Source organism: Argentina anserina, chromosome 2 (assembly GCF_933775445.1).
Source record: "Argentina anserina chromosome 2, drPotAnse1.1, whole genome shotgun sequence".
Classification (NCBI taxonomy): Eukaryota; Viridiplantae; Streptophyta; class Magnoliopsida; order Rosales; family Rosaceae; genus Argentina; species Argentina anserina.
This window is the reverse complement of record NC_065873.1, coordinates 3,624,470-3,645,634: the sequence shown is the minus strand read 5'-3', so window position 1 is coordinate 3,645,634 and position 21,165 is coordinate 3,624,470. Positions and strand designations below refer to the sequence as shown.

Here is a 21,165-nt window from a genome sequence, read left to right as displayed (position 1 = left end):
AAAATATAGTTAGATAATCAGGAGTTGAAGGATTCGAATGTATAATCTTCGATAAACTAGGTTTTATTCTCAAGTTAGGCTACCACATAACATAAGAGCTCAATCTCCATAGAATGAGGCAATGAGCCAACAATATATGTCAAGCTAACAAGACCTATTAGAGGCAAGAACAACTTACATAGGAAACAAGGCTAATTGGTTGATCACTATTATGGAAGCTGGTTCTTCCTACCGCTTCTTACTATCTCCAGTAACAAGACACCAAAGCTAAAGATATCAGATTTTACAGAAAATGTTCCACCCATGGCATACTCTGGAGACATGTAGCCGCTGCGGGTGAGAGTGCAATAAATTTTCTTCATTATTAAGATTAACAAAAAAAACCAATCGACTTACAAAAAAAAAAAAGGCGCCGCCAAATGACCAAGTAGTGAGTAATTCTAATCCGATTAGTTTACTTTGCAAAGGAATTTATGTTTCGATAGAATAGCTTTCATAAGGGAAATCCTCAAGCGAACTTTCACATCTACTCAAGCATACTGCTTTGCTCTAGAGCACTATCATTTCTTACAAGCTTGTTTGAAGAAATTATGCAACTGAACTGAGAAAGTTTGGTCCAAGTACGTGCAAAACTAAATAAAACTATTATTTATATAGTTCTTGAAAAAAGAAGGATATATATTTTGATTGTAATCTAACTTTGATAGCCTACTTATACTCGTATATGCTGATAGATATCACATAAGAAAAGTACTAGACAGGACTCAAATGAGGGAAGTAATAAGAGCAGAAATGATGTTTATGTGTTCCCACAAGACTGTGAGTACTTGCTAGTTCTAGCGTCCCCTGAAACATCTGTGCCAATCCAAAATCTGAGATCTTTGGGTTCATCTTCTTGTCCAAGAGGATGTTGCTGACCTTCAAATCCCTGTGTATTACCCTTAAATTTGAATAACGATGGAGATATAGAAGACCTCTGGCAATGCCATGAATAATGTTGAAGCGTATCTCCCAGGTAAGCTCTGCTCTTCTAACTTCATTTGTAAAAACAAAAAAGAAAACAAAAAGACACATAATAAATGTGATCATTACGTAGCAGCACTCAAGTTTAATAAAACCAGATAGACAGTCACATGATGTATTTGCATTAAGTGGGTGGTTGAACTAGCTCTTTAAATAAGAACCTCTATGTATGATGAAGGTAGACTTGGATAATTATACTTTCTATTGAGAAATATAGTGTTTTGCTCTTCTTTCATTCTCATTTTTTAGTTGTGCCATGATGTTTTAGTTTTCACCCTGTACCGATTCGGTCTTTCCCCCCCCCCCCCCCCAATCATTTGGTATCGGAGCTTAACTACGTTATTTGGATTGCTTCCATAAATCATATGGCGACAATAAGAGGTATGAGAAAGCATGAAATCAAATGGACGGGCTTGATGTTTAAGCAAATTGGTCGGGTTTGATGTTTAAGTGGAGAAAGGAAATCTTAAAAAGAAAACGATTATTTCACACTAATTTAATCATCTAATTGCCCATTTCAATGACAAACAGTAAAATCTCTATAAATTAATAGGCTCGGAACTGGTTAAATTTATTATTTTAGCGAGATATTAATATATCGATTAATTAATAATATATTAATTTATCGATTAATTAATAACTTATCAATTTATCGATTAATTAATAACTTATCAATTTATCGATTAATTAATAACTTATCAATTTATTAATGTATAATAAATATTTTCTTTCACTTTTTTTCGAAGAAAACACAAGTTTTACTTTGTTCATGCACTATACAGTTTGATTTATCACATATACCGTTGTTTCAAAATATTATGTTGTTCGATGTATTATATTATTTTATTTGATGATGATTAAATAAAAAAATTCTTCAATAAAATCTTCATAAATGTAAAATTTATTATATAAATTATATCACTATTAATTTATATATTCGATGGGGTCTATATGAATTCTCAAATTTCTATTATCTTACAAATTTAGTGAATTATTAATTTAACACGTTAGCCCTGAGTTGGGACTGACAAAAAGTATTATTTTAGCGAGGTTATTAATTAATCGGGTATTAATTTAACGAGTATCTACTGAAGTTCAAAATGTGACCATTTCAACACAAAATAAACTAACATTTGTCCAATTAGTATAAAAACTATATTTTTAAGACTATTTTACCTTCATCTATATAAACACTTATTTATAAAGAAAGCTAACGAACGATGACACTTTGCCGGAACCTTGCTGGACTCCGATCACCCGTCATTGGACTCCGGTCAACACCGCCGGACTCCGGCCAACGTCGCCATAAAATATTACTGACACCCAGTAATCTCAATAACAAATTATTGACACCCAGCAACCCCCAATAACAAATTACTGACACTCAATAACCCCTTAATAAAAAATAACTGACACACAGTAACCTCCTAATAACAAATTACTAACACCCAGTAACCCTCAATGAACAATGTTTAACAAACTCCGACAGTAGTCACCGGAATAAATTACTGACCCCTAGTAATTATGTAACTAACCCCATTAATGATATTATTGCCACCCAATAATTGTGTTACTGACCCAGTAATAGCATTACTGACCCAGTAATAGCATTACTGACCCCAGTAATGTATTGGTGACCCCAGTATTGCATTAATCATACCCAGTAATTCGATTGCTGACACTCAATAATTTTGTTACTGACCCAGTAATGCATTGGTGGCCTTGCGCATTCCATCCAATACACCACTTCATATATCGATACAAATATACCAATTCACAAACCGAGATGTCAACTGCAATTTTTGAACCAAATGCACAACAACCCTACACATTACAGAACGCCAAACTATACTTCACAAGAATAATATCTGATACAGAGCCACCAATCAATACTTTGAAGGACCTAGGGACCTAATGTTTCAAAGGTCACTCTCTAGCTTTATATCTAACATAATGTCCGAGATAAAACAGAACTCAATTAATGTATTGTTATACACCACAACTAAACTCCTGCATATTCACTTCAGAACCTGGCACCAGTGCCGGCCCTGGGGCGGTCGAGGAGGTGCGGCTGCACAGGACCCTCCGGCCGATAAGGGCCTGTAAATCTTTTTTTTTTTTCAGTAGAAATAAGGTATTGGACATATACCAAGCATGATCCATTTATAACCAAACAAAGTGGTTGGTGGATTGGCTACATGCTAGCTTTTATAATTAGAGCGGCAATGAGGTTGGAGGTTGGATACGGGTTTGTGTTTGTTTTTTTCCTTTTTTTCCCCTTATTAACTCATTCCCTCATTCATTTATACGGTCTGATTTGCATTTCGCACGAGACCCTCGATCACTTTGGGCCGGCCCTGCCTGGCACTGCCACATTTTCACAATTATATAAAATCTGAAACTGTTGATTATTTTTAAGAATATGTTACGATCATCTAAAGAGAAGAACGATATAAAAAACAGCCTGCAAAGTATGACATCCCTACTCTCTCCTTACCTATGTATACAGCGCTAGATGATTATACATATGGGCAATTGTAAGATGATTCTAAAGCTTGTTATAAAATAGGAGCACTTATCTCCACAATCTCCACCACGAGGCTTCATCTCTCAATAAAGAAATAAATCATTGTCACTAGCTAAGATCGTCATCCTCACTCCCTGAATCATCACATGCCACCCTCACAGGTCTACCTCTTCAAGGCTCCCCCACGAAAGCAACGCGCCGGCGCGGCGTCGTAGTCCTCGATCGATCTGGAAGTTTTTCGTCGATGTAGTCCTCGAATCGCTTGATTATGGACTCAATCTGAGATGGGGAATGTGTGTGTGTGAGAGAGAGAGAGAGAGAGAGCAGATATGGAGAGAAGCTACGTTGGAAACAAACCAGATTCGGCGTCGAAGTTAAGATCTCATCGGTGTGGAGATTCAGAACTCGTCGGCGTCAGGATTCTGACCTTGTCGACGTCAGGGTTTGGACATAGTCTCGGTTGCTCTGAGAGAGAGTGAGAGAGTTGGGAGAGAGATGAGATGAGAGATGTGAGATGAAGTAGATCTAGAAAAAAAGAAATTTAAGTGGAGGGTATATTGGTATTTTACGTAAGAATCATCGAACTGGGCATATGAAACTGAAATGGGCACAAATTGGTCTGTTTTTTTTTCATTTGGTCAAAAGCCCAATCTTAAATCATAGGGTTAGTCAAAAACTCAAAGGGGCCGGATCAAGAAGCATTTCACATTTACGATCTGAAACAGTTGATTGAGATCGATGGGTCTATCGGAGAGTAGTAAAATGGCGATGGCGGTCACAATTCAGATCGGTGTCCACATTTCAACGGTTCATTTATTCTGGCAGTATAAGAAAGAAGTCCATCAAATGGAGCTTCACGCAGAAATGATCCCACCTCTTATATATTTTTCACATCGATCAGTACCAATTATTTTGGGGTATGATCAAGTTTTATTGATCCCGATAATAGAATAAGAGATCGATGCTTTTAATTCCTTTTGAGTGATTTATTTCCGAAAACAAATTTCCTTTCGGAAGTTAGGGTTTGGAATAAAGATTTTCTTCAACATTGTGTACATCTTGTATGTATTAAAGCAATTAGGCATATGGAACTTGTAGACACAAGAAATTTAATGAAGTAAATCATCTTCAGTAATTGATTAAATCAACTAAAAACCCGACAAAATTGCACACGCGGCTCAAAAGTCAACAAAGTCAGTACATATCCGAATACAACTCGCGTCAGTACATAAACGGATGATCGTAATCAAAGCTACATGATTTCCGACTTAAATCGGAAATTGAATGTTATTAACGATCAAAATGGTAATCGGACATTTGATTAAATTAATAAATTTCTTTATGGTTATAATTATTTCAATTATTTGAATATGTTTAATTTAGTTATTCTCATAACTAATTTTAAATTAATCAGAATCTACATATTGATCTAATTATACAACTAAAGAAATATTATTGTTTTAGTGTCATTAAAATATTCTATAAAATAGAAGCCTTGACACTATAAATACCCCTTCCAACATAAAGAGAAGGGGGATTTTCTTTGGAGAAGAGGAGAGAAAATCACTTGAGCAAGATCACTCTCGAGAAATCCCGAAGTCTCTCAAGTCCATGAAGAATCATCAAGCTACCAAATCGCTCGTTCTTCATCAAATTCAAATCCAAACTCAAATTCGCAAGATCAAGTGCATGTCACCCTTGAGCCAAGTCACATACTGAGATAGAATCAGAGGAGTTCACAAAGATTGTAACATCGCGCTTGATTATCAATAAATCACATTTTTATTTGTACACGTGTCTGCACTCTTATTTGTTTTCAGATTCTCGTTTCAGAAATTGTCACGCCCAGTGGGACTTTTTTGGCCTCTCATCTCCTTCTATGAAGAAAAATTTTCAAATTTGTTTGTGCGATGGCTTCCAAGAACAACCTAGCCGTTCCATCGACGAAATCCAAGTCCACAACCACGAGGTCAAGCGGAGAGACCGAGCCGGTCAAGAAATCCAAACAAACATTCTCCAAATCAAAGAGTTAACCGATTGCCCTTCTCACCCGGAGCGTGGCTAGAGCTCAACCCACGACGTTTATGGCACTTGCTAGTAAACCTCGTCAACCAGTCATCACCTTGAAGAGCTTGGGAGAAATAGAGCATGCCTCTGAGAGTGGGAAGAAACAAGTGTTAAAAGAGAAGGAGCCAAAAGAGCAATATCCTCTATCCGTTCATGTGATGGCCATATCCTGGAAGACGTTTTCTCCGATGACGAATCGAGCACGGGATCATACCATGGAAGTCCCAAAGAAGATGGTGATAACTTTCATTCTATGGCGCATGAGTCCTCTTCTGACAATGCGCAAGTCCTGGTGATGGGGACAACCACAATCGAGGAGCAACTCTCCAATCTGTTGGAGATGGTCGAAAAGCTCACCCGAACGGTTGAAGAAAATGATGTGCAAATCGCTGAGCTTTATAGCAAGTTGGGAGATCACGATGATGAGAACTCCACCAAAGGGTCGCCTGGCAAGAGCAAAGTAAACGAAAAGGGAGAAACATTTAAGAACAATGACGACTCGCTTGGTTCCTTGTCACTCCAGCAATTGCAGGACATCATCACCAACTCAATTCGGGCTCAATATGGAGGTCCTTCTTGTGACTCCCTCACTTACTCCAAACCTTACACTAAGAGGATCGACAGCTTAAGGATGTCGTTGGGGTATCAGCCACCAAAGTTCCAACAATTTGAAGGTAAAGGGAACCCGAAGCAAGATGTCGCCCACTTTGTGGAAACTTGTAGTAATGCCGGGACAGAATGCGATCACCTTGTCAATCAGTTTGTTCACTCGTTGAAGGGAAACGTCTTTGAGTGGTATACAGACTTATAGCCGGAGTATGTTGATAGTTGGGACCAGATGGAGCGCGAGTTCCTCAATCGATTCTATAGTACAAGGCGGACGGTGAGCATGATGGAGCTAACTAGCATGAAGCAACGGAAAGATGAACCCACAGTCGACTACATCAATAGATGGCGCTTACTTAGCCTTGATTGCAAGGACCGACTATCATAGGTGTTAGCCGTTGAAATGTGCATCCAAGGCATGCACTTTGATTTGTTATACATCTTGCAAAGAATCAAACCTCGTTCTTTCGAAGAGTTGGCTACTCAAGCCCACGACATGGAGCTAAGCTTGGCAAGTCATAAGGGAAGGAATGAGTCCCTGGTCGACCAACAAAAAGACAAAGTCTTCCGAAGCAGATTTGACAAGGTTGTGAAGAAGCCTTCCAAACAATCAATGGTCATCAATATTGCACCGGTTAGGATCGCTACGCGCGATAAGAAGGAGTTCAATAAGGTGGAACCTCCTCGAACCTATGATAGGAGTAAACGCACGTTGAAGGAGATGGAGCAAAAGACGTACCCGTTCCCAGACTCTAATGTGGTGGGCATGTTAGAAGATATGCTCGAAAGCAAGATAATAGATCTTCCGGAGTGCAAGCGTCTAGAAGAAATGCATCATGTCAGCAATCTGAATTATTGCAAATATCATTGCCTCGTTAGTCACCCTATAGAGAAGTGCTTTGTTCTCAAGGATTTGATAATGAACCTCGCCAAGCATAGGAAGATTGAGCTGGGCGTTAAGGACGTTGCGGAAGTCAATTGCACTACCGTAACATTCAGGTCATTCGAGCCAGTTTCATTCCCTTTTCACCCAGTGAAAGCACCGTTCTGTTTCAAGAAGGAGGCGTGCAAACATAAGAAAACCAAAGAAGTTAAAGAATGTCATGCTTCCACGCCTATCCTCCAAGTTGCCTCTAATGCCGATGATGAAGGATATATATTGGTCACTCGGAGAAGAACTCGCAAAGGTATGATGTCAAATTCACCGATTGCCCAACCAAGTCATAAGAAATCACCTCCACGACGGGAGAAGAGTGGACGAGGACGCTTTAAGACGAAAGTCGTTCCATATTTGTGGAAGCCTCTTCGCCAGAACTTGTCAATAAAGCACTTGCCTACAAAACAACCGAAAGTCACTTCAATTGCCACAAAATTGTGAAGTTAGCTCCAAAGGAGACGAAAAGTCTGAAGCAAGAGAAATAAGTGCAAGTCAAGTGTTAAAGAAAAATGAGGTGTTGAAACAATTGGAGAGTCTACCTTTCCAACTTAGCCCCTCTAACTTGATGCAATTGCCAAAATCAACGAGATGCGCACTTGTGGAGTTGCTCATCAACGTAAGAAAACACTCCACAAGCATGAAGGAATGTAGCGCGTGTGATGCATATTGTGATAAAATTTACTCCACAAATGATGACTTCCAATTAGGCTCTAAGCCACATAATCGGCCTCTTTTTGTGACAATGTACATGCGAGAGCGGAAGTTGAATCGCATGCTCATAGACGGAGAGTCAGCAGTAAATATCATGCCCAAGTCAACCATGTCTCAAGTCGGCATCAACGTTGATGAGTTATCAATGAGTCATCTCATGATCCAAGGTTTCAACCAAGGAAGACAAAGAGAGATAGGAATGATCAACTAGACATGCACATCTGAGAGCTAAAATCAAACACCTTGTTTCATGTCATCGATGCCAAGACCTCATACAAATTGTTTTTGGGACGACCATGGGTGCATGAAAATGGCATCGTACCATCCACTTTACACCAATGCTTCAAGTTCTATCACGGAGGTGTGAAAACAGTGGTAAGAGAAACCAAACCATTCACAGAAGCTGAATCATACTTTGCGGATTCTAAATTCAACACAGATGAGGAGTCAATGAAAGAAGTCATTCCGGTAGGAGTACCCTATACTGGGAAAGCCGCTAAAGTTAGGGAGAATGATGTGTCGCAAAAAGTCTCATCTGAAGTGGCAACATCATCTGCGAAAAGAAAAGACAGCCATGTCTTTCCGGTCTTTCGCTATGTCCCGAAGTCTAGACGAAGGGAGGGGGAGTTTCCATTTGTGGGGAAAAAGTCATAAGAGTATCCACGAAAATTAGAAAAGGATGATGTGAAATTGTTGAGGGAGGAATCAACATTGCCATTAATAAAGGTGAGCAACCGAAATCCTACAAAGCAGCCACTAAAGGGGTTTGTCAAACTAATTCAAGGTAAGACGGAACATGGATTGCTGCCCGAGAAAAGAACGAGTGAAGGGTTCGATCCTAATGCATACAAGCTGTTAGAAAAGGCCGGATACGACTTTGGTTCATCAAGCAAAGAGGACGATCAAGCTGCAGCAAAGATGATGCATGAGCTCGATGAGCCACAAAAGAAGTTAAGAGAGCAAGGGAAACAATTGATTCTTCTAAAGCTGGTCTCGGTTTCACTTCGAGCAAGCCAATCAGAATTTCATGAAGAAGAAAGGCGGAGCGAGCCAATGTGCAACATATCAGTGTAGCGGTAGTTGAATATAAAAGTCAAGAGGTTCAGTCAACCCCTCGCATTTCGTCGTTCGATCGCATTCGTCCAGGTTCTCAAAGAGTAACATCTGAACGTATTGAAGGATCAATCACAAGGGTGTCGGTTTTTGACCGTGTGAACATGACAGAAAGTAGATGTTCAGTCTTCAATCGCATCGGTAGTACAACCACTCGGCCTTCCGTATTCAAAAGGATGTCAAGTTCAGACAAATATAAGAAAGAGTCGAACCTCATTCTGCGAAAGCCTGCATTGGAAAGGATCCAAACACCTAAGGAACGACACATAAGGAAGAGGAAAACGACTTGTAGTCAAGCAGAGAGCAAAGAAATCTGAAGTCTTATCTCGTCACGCATGAAGAGGCATTGTGTGTTGGAAGTGGATTCCACGGATCAACTCAAAGTGAAGCAACATACCATCATATTCCCTGGCCAAAAAAGAGATAGCGACCTCGATAATGGCAATAAGGATGACATTGTCCAAACCTCTTATCATATCACGGTGGTAGAAGCAGATGTCGTAGAGGAAAACGATCAGGAAGATTTTGAAATTGAAGTAGACGAAGCTCCTCCGGGGGGAAGCCACTATGGACGAATTTAAGGAGATTAACTTGGGAACAAAAGAAGACCTAAGACCTATTTTAATGGGTGCGTCTTTAAGTTCCAAAGAAGAAAAATAATATCTTGATATGTTGCTCGAATACAAAGATGTCTTTGCTTGGACGTACAAAGAAATGCCCGGCCTGGATCCAAAGGTAGCAGTTCATCGACTTGTTGTCAGTTTTGGAAAATTTCTTGGATTCATCATGAAGCACCGAGGCATCAAGGTAGACCAATCTAAAATCAAAGCCATCTAGGAAATGCCAGAGCCAAGAAAGTTTCGCGAATTAAAAAGCCTCCAAGGACGACTTGCCTTCATCAGACGGTTCATATCGAACCTAGCAGGCCGTTGCTAACCATTCAGTCGACTCATAAATAAAGATGTTCCATTTGTATGGGATGAAGCTTGTCGCAATGCTTTCAAGAGCATAAAGAAATACCTAGAGAATCCTCCGGTGTTGGGTGCACCTATCGCCGGGAAACCTCTTATCATTTACATCGCAGCTCAAGAGAGATCACTTGGGGCCCTTCTTTTCCAAGAAAATGAAGCTAAAAAGAATAAAGTCTTGTACTACTTAAGTCGGACCCTCACCGAACCTGAGCTAAATTATCCGCCGATTGAGAAGATGTGTGTTGCGCTCGTCTTCGCCATTCAAAAGTTGAGGCATTACATGCAAGCTTACACAATACACTTGGTAGCGCGAGCAGATCCAGTTAGGTTCATATTATCTAAACCAGTTCTAACCGGGCGCATGGCTAAGTGGGCGTTACTATTGAACCAATACGACATCATATATGTGGCTACTAAAGCAGTGAAAGGACAAGCGTTGGCTGACTTCCTGGCTGACCACCCTATTCTAGCGGATTGGGAAATCTCAGATGACTTCCCGAACGAGTAAGTCTTTCTTGCAGAGGTCCTCTCTACTTGGAATATGTTTTTCGATGGCTCATCTAGGGCAGACGGAGCAGGGGTTAGTGTTATCTTTGTCTCTCCGCAAAAACAAATATTGTCTTATTCTTTTACTCTTTGGGAACTGTGCTCCAACAATGTCGCAGAGTACCAAGCGTTGATCATGGGATTGCAGACAACGTTAGAAATTGAAATCCAAAGTCTCGAAGTCTATGAAGACTCGAAATTGGTGATTGATCAACTGCTCACTAATTACGAGGTCAATAAATAAGATTTGGTACCTTATTTCCAACTCGCCACACAACTCTTGAAGAACTTTGATAATGTTACACTCAAACATATGCCACGGAAATAAAATAAAATGGCAGACGCATTGGCAAACTTGGCGGCGACTTTGGCATTGTTTGGAGACGAAATTTTGGACATCCTAATTTGCCAAAAGTGGGTCGTGACAACAAAGCCTTCCCTTCAGTGTGCCAGTTCTCATGTAGTGTCAGTTTACACCATTGAGGTTGAAGATTGGAAGCATCCTTTTATCGACTATCTTGAGCACAACAAGCTTCCCGAAGATTCGAAGCAAATGTGGGGCATCAAGTGGCGAGCACCGCGCTTTATCTACTACAAAGAAACTTTATATCAGAGGTAATTTGACGGAGTACTCTTTCGATGCTTGGGAAAAGATGAAGCGGTCAAAGACATGGAGGAGGTTCATTCTGGAGTGTGTGGAGCACATCAGTCAGGACCAAAGTTACATTTTCAAGTAAGACGACTAGGGTATTATTGGCATACCATGGTCAAGGATTGTATGGAGTATGCACAGAAATGCCAAGCTTGTCAGTTTTATGCCAACTTCATTCATCAGCCACCTGAGCCGTTGCATCTGACAATTGCTTCGCACCCATTCGATGTCTAGGGAATGGATGCAATATGACCCATCACCCCGAAATCATCCGCTGGTCATATGTATATTCTAGCAGCCATGAATTCATTCTCAAAGTGGGCAGAGGCAATACCGCTCAAAGAAATTAAGAAAGAAAATGTTGTGGATTTCATTACGGGAAGCATTATACAACGCTATGGTATACCACGGTGCATCATCACATACAACGCTAAGTATTTCTCGAATACCGCAACAGACAGGTTGAGTAAGAAATTCCACTTCAAGCTTCACTTTGTAAATGGTTTGGTTGAAGCATTCAATAAAACGCTTTGTAACATTATGAAGAAAACTATCAGCAAGAAGCAGAGGGATTGGCATGAGAAATTGGGCGAAGCACTCTGGGCTTATAGAACGACCTATCGGACAGCCACAAATGCTACACCTTATTCTCTTGTCTATGGTGTCGAAGCCGTGTTACCATTAGAGAAAGAAATCCCGTCATTGAGAATCGCTTTGCAAGAAGGTCTCACAAATGAGGAAAATGTCAAGTTCCGCCTTCAAGAGTTAGAAGCGTTGGACGAGAAAAGGCTTGATGCACAACAACATCTGGAATGCTACCAAGCTCGAATGTCACACGCCTTCAACAAAGGTGTTCGACCACGGTCATTTCAAGTTGATGATTTAGTTCTTACTATTTAAAGACCCATCATTACAACGCACAAGACTGGCCACAAATTCAAATTAAAGTGGGAAGGTCCTTACGTCGTCAGAGAAGTATACACCAATGGAGCTTACAAAATTGTGGCGGAAGACGGTTTGAGGATCGGTCCCATTAACGGTAAGTTCTTGAAGAAGTACCATGCTTGAAAACGTCAAAGTATGCTCCAAGTATGCACGAGCCTAAACTGCATAAGACAAGAAAAAAAAAGAGAACAAAACAAAACAAAAATGTTCCACGCCTGCATGATCTTAAACTGCACAAGGCACCAAAAAAAACTCTTGAACTACATGATGACTTGATTCATTTTTTAGAATAATACGTAGGCAGCTTGAGAATAACAATCTTAAGTTCAGTCACATTAAAATTAAAATAAGGGTTTGTCCGTCAAATGATAGAGCAAATTTTATTTCACTGATAGTAAGTTGAATTTCAAAATCGATTGATTACAAGATGATTGAAGAAGAAGAAAAACAAGCTTGAGAATAACAATCTTAAGTTCAGTCACATTAAAATTAAAATAAGGGTTTGTCCGTCAAATGATAGAGCAAATTTTATTTCACTAATAGTAAGTTGAATTTCAAAATCGATTAATTACAAGATGATTGAAGAAAAAAAAGCAAGTCATGATCATTCAAGTTAGCTATCACATCCAAGTCAAACCCTTGAAGCTACTACGATGTTCTTCAAAACTGGCTCGCAACTTCTTTGCCTCTTCAATCTCTGTTGCAGTCAATTCTGGAATCTCTCAGATTTGGCACTTCTTCTGTTCTAGATCAGCAAGTCTTGAATCGTGAAGGAAAATGTCTGCATATAGCAAGTCCAACGTCTACTCTAGCTTATGTTGTTCTTTCTTCAAGTTCTCATAGGACTCAAGCATAGACTGACACCGACCAAAACTATTTTGTCGAATTTCTTGGGCTGTCGTGATTTCAGACTCTGTCTCTGCCAATTTTTAGGCGATTGTGCCCACGGCGCATTTGTGAGTGCATGCAAGCCTTGCCGAGTCATATAGGGTAGCGCTTGTCATCAACTACTCAAATTTGTTTTTTATTGTTGATGGGTCGACTTCATATTTGCTAAGTTTATTCGTCAACATATCAAGCTCATTTTCTCAGTAATAATTATCTTTAGAAAATATGTCGCTATCACGCCTTCTATCTTTGCACAAACTTCCGCAGCTGCTCGTATGCGGATATCGCGGAGCCATTGACTTGTATCCACTACCTCAATATCGCATACAGAAGCTTGGAAATATTGCTCTTTCTGAAGCATTTGTACTTCCCGTCGCCATGGACAAACCTGCATATACGAGGGTGACAATGAGCATAAATTATTGAAGAAATACGGGAAAATAATATATAAATAAATTCGCGCGTACCTCTCTGGTCAACTGAATGTGGTGTACTCTCCTTTCGACGTACGTCCTTTTCTAGGAGAATGTTAGCTGCACACTCCTCAAAAGGAAATTGAACGCCGTCACTTGAGCAGACTTCATCAAAATAACTGATATCTTCAAGCTGGGAGGAATAAAATTGAATCAAGTCAGCAATAAGTGAACTATTGAATATAATACATTCAACATAACTAAATGGGACAAGTAAAAAAGCAAATACAACAAAAAACAAATTAGTGAATACCTCAACATGCGCGAGCATGAGTTTTGAAGACCAGAAACATCCCCAAGAAAATTGCCGCCAAGATCAAAGTTGGCATTGGGATTGAAGTAAATAGGGTCAAGATCAGCATCATCCATCTTTTGACGTTTGAAGTGCACGTCACTATGGGTACTACTACTGCTTCTACTACGCCTTCTGGATGTAGCAACCTTCTCCTTCAACTTGAGGCGGAAATCTACTAAATTTCTGATTCCTTCCAAAACTGGAGGAGGTGGAACCTGATAGTTATCAACCGGGGGCAAAGCTTCGGTGGAAACAAAAATTTGAAGAGGATTTGTTGCACCGTCGTCTCCTTTAGCTTTTGGAGACTTGTTGTGGCAAATTCACAATGGTTATCAGGCTTCTTCAACTCATGGTGATGAACTTTGAACCACCATTCGATGTAGTCCTGAGTAACCATAAACTTTGTGATGTCACTTTTCATAGGCAAAATTACCTCACCCTTTGTGCCAAGCTTCGTCAAACTATCCCAAAACGAGTATGTCCGAGCCAAAGGTACGGGTCGACGATCTCTTTGGGAACCTCCAGGAACACCCTGAACATATCCGAATTGTCGGCTGAATCGTTGAGGGCTATAGGGTTCGACTACTTGCCAACTATCTTGCCGTAGAGACACAAATTGGGAGCGAAGGCTAATGAGATAGGCAGAATCCAAAGGAAGGGCTCCGTGGGTGTCAACTATCAGTTTGCGCACACTTTGAACTTTGGAAAATCGTTCCATCCGAACATCATCACAAGCAGTAAACAAGGCACGGGCTTGTCCATCCTCGAAATGTCTTGCCGAAAATTCCCTTGAAATATGAACCATCAAGGGCCTGAAGCTTTCTGAATCTCGAGAGAAGAAATGGGTGCCGAAATACTCGCCCAACCACCCATACAAGTAATGAAAAGGAAGCGCAATTGGATAGCTTCCTATATCACTGGAGACGGATATGGCATTCAAACTCTGATATATATTCTCTAACACGGGAACCGCCAGACAGTAGTGTTGACCTCGAGCCATTATGTGAGCGATCTTAAAAACTCCCGGACGAATAAAACCTGAATCATTTTTCGGGAATACAAATAAACAAAGCTAACACACATAAGAGGCATAGAGGTAAACAGATTCTATGCTTACTTCTTCTACGCCTAGATCCTCGAATGGTGAAAGGTCTTCCGGAGTTCGTTGGCGAATCCCCGGAATGGCGCCAGATGGATCGTGAGTATTAGCGGGCGCGTACCTCTTATTTCGTGTAGTCTTGGTAGGAGGCATCTTGTATCTCATCTGGCCTTTGTACCAATACCGTATCCATGTAGCTATCTTCACGTTGCTACGCTCTCTCTTGCACAATCTATGGTAAGCAAGAAACAAATAACGACAGTTTTTGGGGATGAGAAGCTCCTCTTCTTTACTCTTTGCAGAAAACTCATCAATGGGTGGAATAACTTCGTCATAAAACCTTCCAAGGGGTAAGCCTCCAATATGCCCACAGTCCAAAAGAGATATATATAGACATATTCCCTTGCGATGTGTGCAGAGTGTTTGTAGCAGTGCATCAATATCACACAAAAAGCTCGTACAACGGGAGAAACACGATCATAGCTAAATAATGACGCGAACACTGCTCGATAAAGGCCCGTTTTCTAGATGTGGTCTTTGTTTCGGCTTAAAACATCTTCTACCCACTCCCAATAGCACTTTGTGTAGCTGTGTAGGTAAAGCCGCCGGTAGTTCGAAACGCACCCCATCGCACATAGTTGTTGGATATAGAGTCGTTGAGAATCTTGAATGACACCATGGGAGCATCTTTGTCACAATGTACAGACTTCAGCATCAAAATGTCTGAACTTAGTTCCTCATTGCCTGACTTAGGCGGTCAGAAGCTGGCTACTTGACGGTTCACTGAGTGAGTCCATTACGAGACGGGAGTTGAGCTACCATAGAATTGAGTTTTAAAAGCGAATGGCCCAGTAAGAGAGGGATATACAATTAAGGTGGTGCCATCATGTTGCACATCTTCAACATCGTCGAGGATAGTAGTCGTACCGTCCTTGAAACTTCTGAAAGCCGTCATGCTGAATGTGATGCGTATAGCCTAAAACACTTTTATTGAGTGCTGTCAAGTCTATTAATTGAGAGCAGTCAAGCGATTAGGTGTTTTACGTTCTTCAAAATCCGCCAGAAATCAACGCGTTTCGAAAGCAGTCAAATTACTAGATCGACCGCAGTGCTCAAATTGTTGTCAAAATCCTACAAAAAATGGGGGTCAAAATCAAACCATAAAAAAGTCAAAGTCAAACCACGAAAAAAAAGGTCAAAGTCAAACCATGAAAAAAAAACACGCGGCATCAAAAGCACTCGCATACCCGCACGGGAGCAGACGCAAGAGCCGACGCAGAAGCAAACCCAGCGCCGATCTCCGGCGTCACTATTCCTCCAGCCGGCGCACCACCCGCATCACCACCAGCTCGCCGTTGTCGTCTTCCCTCCGGCCTTGGATTGCCTCGCCGCCGCCGGAAGCAGGAGAACTGAGGGGGAGACAGTCGGCTCTTTCCAGTGTCTCTGATCGCCTCTCCGGCCACCGTTTGGGTCAACTTCGGTACTTTTCTTCTTCTCCTCTTCATGCTAAATAAGTTTGTGTAATTAGTTCTTGGATTGGATAAGATTTTCGGAATTTAGATTTTGGAAAATTTTGAAGCCGTGTTGTTCTTCATGCTTTGATCGTGAAGGCTACTTTGACTTGATTCTAGTGTTCTTGATATCTGTGGTGAAGTTCTGTTGTTAGCTTCCTAGATTCAATGGATTAGAATTCCAAATTGATGCATATTGATTTATTGAAATGCATGAATTTTGTTCCCTCACTTTGCCGAGAAGCTACTTGAAAAAAAGGGAAACGAGAGACTACCTTGCATCTGTGGTCGTCTGTTGTAGTCCGGATTGGCAGAACTGAAGAAGGTTGAAGATGAGAACTGAACAACAATGAGCAATGAATGAAATGTTTTTTGCTTCTTGTGTGTTGAACTAGAAGATTGCATGAGATTAAATAGAACTTCATGGGGCATTAGTCAAACATCTCAGCAGTAAGAAGGAAATGCATGGAGAATGCAAAAGCATGCTCAAGTAGACAAACATGTAGTTGCATTAATGCAGGCAGAGAAAAAAAACCAACATTGTTAAGCAATCAATGCTAGAGAAGAAATTTGTCAATGATCATTAATAAATACTCAAACCGTACCAAATCAACACCGAATCAAATAAATCGACGGGAAAGTCAATAATTTATCTTTGCGTCGAACTAAATTTCGGAAGTCATAAGGAAAGATTACTACAAAATTTGCGGAGCCTCGAAAGCTAGCTCCACAAATTCTCCAAATCAAAGTGCATACTTCAAGCTGCGCTTTCGGCACGTGACGACGACATGTCTGCAGCACGACTTAAACTGGAGGCATTTGTAGACACAAGAAATTTACTGAAGTAAATCATCTTCATTAATTAATTAAATCAACCAAGAACCCGACAAAAATGCACACGCGGCCCAAAAGTCAACAAAGTCAGTACATATCCGAATAAAACTCGCGTCAGCACATAAACGGATGATCGTAATCAAAGCTACATGATTCCGACTTAAATCGGAAATTGAATGTCATTGACAATTGAAATGGTAATCGAACATTTGATTAAATTAATAAATTTCTTTACGGTTATAATTAAATCAAATATTTGAATCTGTTTAATTTAGTTATTCTCATAACTAATTTAAATTAATCAAAAAATACATATTAATCTAATTATACAACTAAAGAAATATTATTGTTTTAGTGTCATTAAAATGTTTTATAAAATAGAAGTCTTGACACTATAAATACTCTTTCCAACATAAAGGGAAATGAGATTTTTTTTGTGGAGAAGAGGAGAAAAAATCACTTGAGCAAGATCACTCTCGAGGAATCCTGAAGTCTCCCAAGTCCACAAAGAACCGTCAAGCTACTAAATCGCTCGTTCTTCATCAAATTCACATCCAAACTCAAATTCTCAATATCAAGTGCATGTCACCCTTGAGCCAAGTCACATACGGAGATAGAATCAGATGAGTTCACAAAAATTATAACATCGCGCTTGATTATCAATAAATCACATTTTTATTTGTACACGTTTCTGCACTCTTATTTATTTTCAAATTCTGATTGAGTTTTGCAACAACCCCTGTCTCAGAAAAGAGGAATGGATTCTACGAGGAAAGTCAGATTCGGGAGAAACAGCGGCAGGTTCGGAATCGGTTGTATCACTTGTATGTGATCGATCGAGGGCAGAGATGGTGCCGCTGGAGATGAAGTCCTTAAAACTGACAAAGAGAGAGTCGGAGTTTTGAATCTTCCCGATTTAGATGATACGTTCCTGCATTCCAGTCTCATCGTCGCCAATTCCCGTTTTTTCATGATCATCGGTGGCTCTTATCTTCGACAAGGAATGGAAGATAATGGAATTCGCTACGTTGACTTGCAGCAGAAGGACCCCTCTTGGGAGAAGAGCGCACTTTGCGATTTCAGCTATGTGGGTGGGACGGCGGTTTTCGGCGGCGATGGATTTACGGATTGGGGTGGGCAGGTCAAAAGTTCAGTTTCCATGCCCACGATGTGATGGCAAGAATTTCATCTTTCACTCCTCCTTGCCGTGATCTGTAATTCTGTATCCTGTTTTGCTTGCTGTTACCGCGACCAAGAAGATGTTCCTGTTCTGGACTTCCAATCCGTGCGGCACTAGGGGTGAATTAGGCTACTATGATTTGAATTCTCGGCCCTGGCACACAATTGATTCTCGATCCTGGCACTCTATCGATTCTGATGTAACATGGCTCTCAGGTTCCAACAGCACAGTGGTGGTGAGAAACGACTATCTGATTTCCTTTGCAGTTTTGCATCCCATAACTGAAGAATATCGTCCGGCGTTGTATGTTTACGATATTAGAAGCCGTAAATGGCTCCCCGAAGAAGTCCAGGGACTCCCAAATCAACGATGACACCACCCTTCCCATCTTGAATACTGACATTCCTATCGATCACTCATCGGTGATGCAAGTCCGTGGACTCAAATTGGCTTTGGTTTGGTCCGTCAACCAGCGGGAGAACCTGGAGAGATACCGTTGTCAAATTCATACCCCGCATCCAAGAAACTGATGACCAAGACATCCCCCCAACCCATCATGCCCAACATTTGTCTTCTAAATGCTTTTCTGCAGCTGACCTTACCCTTTATCTCAACAGCACCACCGCAACCGCATTGTGACTGTAGGATGGCCAAGTCTATCACAAGTTGTCTTTCAAATGTCGTCATGGCAGTACATATCGGAGCGGTGGAGGGGATTTCTCAGCAGTTCCAGTAAATGTGTAATTCAATAAGTTTCCAAAATTGAAAGTAAAATTACAAATTCAATGTTTGCTCTCCACATCTGATTGCTATTGAACTTAGATATGTTCGAATGGTTACAATACCCAATTGACATTTCCTAATCATTCATGAAATAAGACGTGTGTTGATGCTGTGATTATACTTGATTCAGTACGCCGTGCTTCCCGCGTACGTAGTACGCCGTACTCCTGGTCACTTCTCTGTCACAGGCAACACACGTCGTTAGAGCAGAGACCACGGCGGCGTGGTCTTCGACTCTCCGACGCTCAAGTCAGGGTAATGATAATTTGTGCAGAGTGATGGTAGGAAGTTCAGTGTACTTACCTTGTAAGGTCAAGAGTTTGACCTTTTATTGTTGAGTTGAAGTGGATCGTTTACTTGCCATTCGATGTGGGACGACGTCCGATTAAGGTGCTCTCTGGAGCCTTCTTTGAGATGCGCGTGAGGGCACGTCCGTAGTCGGTTTGGGCCGTGGGGAGGCCCGTTGTGTAGTTAGCGCGGCTGACTTGCTGTTAGTGTTGTAGGATTGTGCTATACGTTAGCTTTAATGCGCTGGTAGTTGTGCTGATTATGGCGGGCATAAGCCTATGCCAACAAGTCCCCCCAAGTTCCCAGTCTAGGGAGGTAATTTCTTGACTGGGGAGTTAATAATTGAGCGTCTTGCCATGATCAGCAATGGGTCTTGCGGACCCTCTCGTAGTCCCCCCACTCCCCGGTTAAGGAATGCCGAGTTTTTGTTTAGTATGTTTGATCGCTTCTCTCTGTTGGGGACTTCTTATATCGCTACTTTTGAGCATAGTGCGTCTTTCATGGCGTAGTAAGTTCTTACGCGTGGGACGTCTTATCGCTGTCTTTGAGCGTACTGCGTCCGTCATAGCGTAGTAAGTTCTTACGCGTGGGACGTCTTATCGCTGTCTTTGAGCGTAGTGCGTCCGTCATAGCGTAGTAAGTTCTTACGCGTAGGACGTCTTACCGCTGTCTTTGAGCGTAGTGCGTCCGTCATAGCGTAGTAAGTTCTTACGCGTGGGACGTCTTATCGCTGTCTTTGAGCGTAGTGCGTCCGTCATAGCGTAGTAAGTTCTTACGCGTGGGACGTCTTATCGCTGTCTTTGAGCGTAGTGCGTCCGTCATAGCGTAGTAAGTTCTTACGCGTGGGACGTCTTATCGCTGTCTTTGAGCGTAGTGCGTCCGTCATAGCGTAGTAAGTTCTTACGCGTGGGACGTCTTATCGCTGTCTTTGAGCGTAGTGCGTCCGTCATAGCGTAGTAAGTTCTTACGCGTGGGACGTCTTATCGCTGTCTTTGAGCGTAGTGCGTCCGTCATAGCGTAGTAAGTTCTTACGCGTGGGACGTCTTATCGCTGTCTTTGAGCGTAGTGCGTCCGTCATAGCGTAGTAAGTTCTTACGCGTGGGACGTCTTATCGCTGTCTTTGAGCGTAGTGCGTCCGTCATAGCGTAGTAAGTTCTTACGCGTGGGACGTCTTATCGCTGTCTTTGAGCGTAGTGCGTCCGTCATAGCGTAGTAAGTTCTTACGCGTGGGACGTCTTATCGCTGTCTTTGAGCGTAGTGCGTCCGTCATAGCGTAGTAAGTTCTTACGCGTGGGGCGTCTTATCGCTGTCTTTGAGCGTGGTGTGTGTAGGTTGGGATCAGCGCCATTCTTGCTGTGGGGAGCACGTGTCATACATGCATTGGGTGGATGTTTCGTGAACGTTTTGAATTCGTGGGGTGACGTTATCCGAGAAGACAGTTATTGCGTGTAATTAAGGCGTGTGTAACCGAAACGTTGCCTCGGTAACTCAGGCCACGTGGCGAGATCTGGAGCGATGCCTCTTGGGTCGACGACTAGGATGCGAGTAACGGTTTCCTGAATCTGACGGTTAAGGATCGCTGCTGAAGGATCAACGGGCAGGATGTGAGGTGGAGTTTACTACAAAAGGGTGAAAGGGACAGAATGGCTGTCATTATCGACAGACCCAAGTTTTCGAAATCCAAATTCTCTCATTCCCTCTCTTTTGCTCTTGTCT

The 21,165-nt window shown here is 41.4% G+C and overlaps 1 protein-coding gene across 1 annotated transcript in view; it reads right to left on the bottom strand.

Annotated features, from left to right (window-relative positions):
* LOC126782277 (ferredoxin--nitrite reductase, chloroplastic) overlaps positions 1 to 21,165 on the bottom strand; it is a 61,175-nt gene that overhangs the window by 34,387 nt on the left and 5,623 nt on the right. The window lies entirely within an intron of this gene.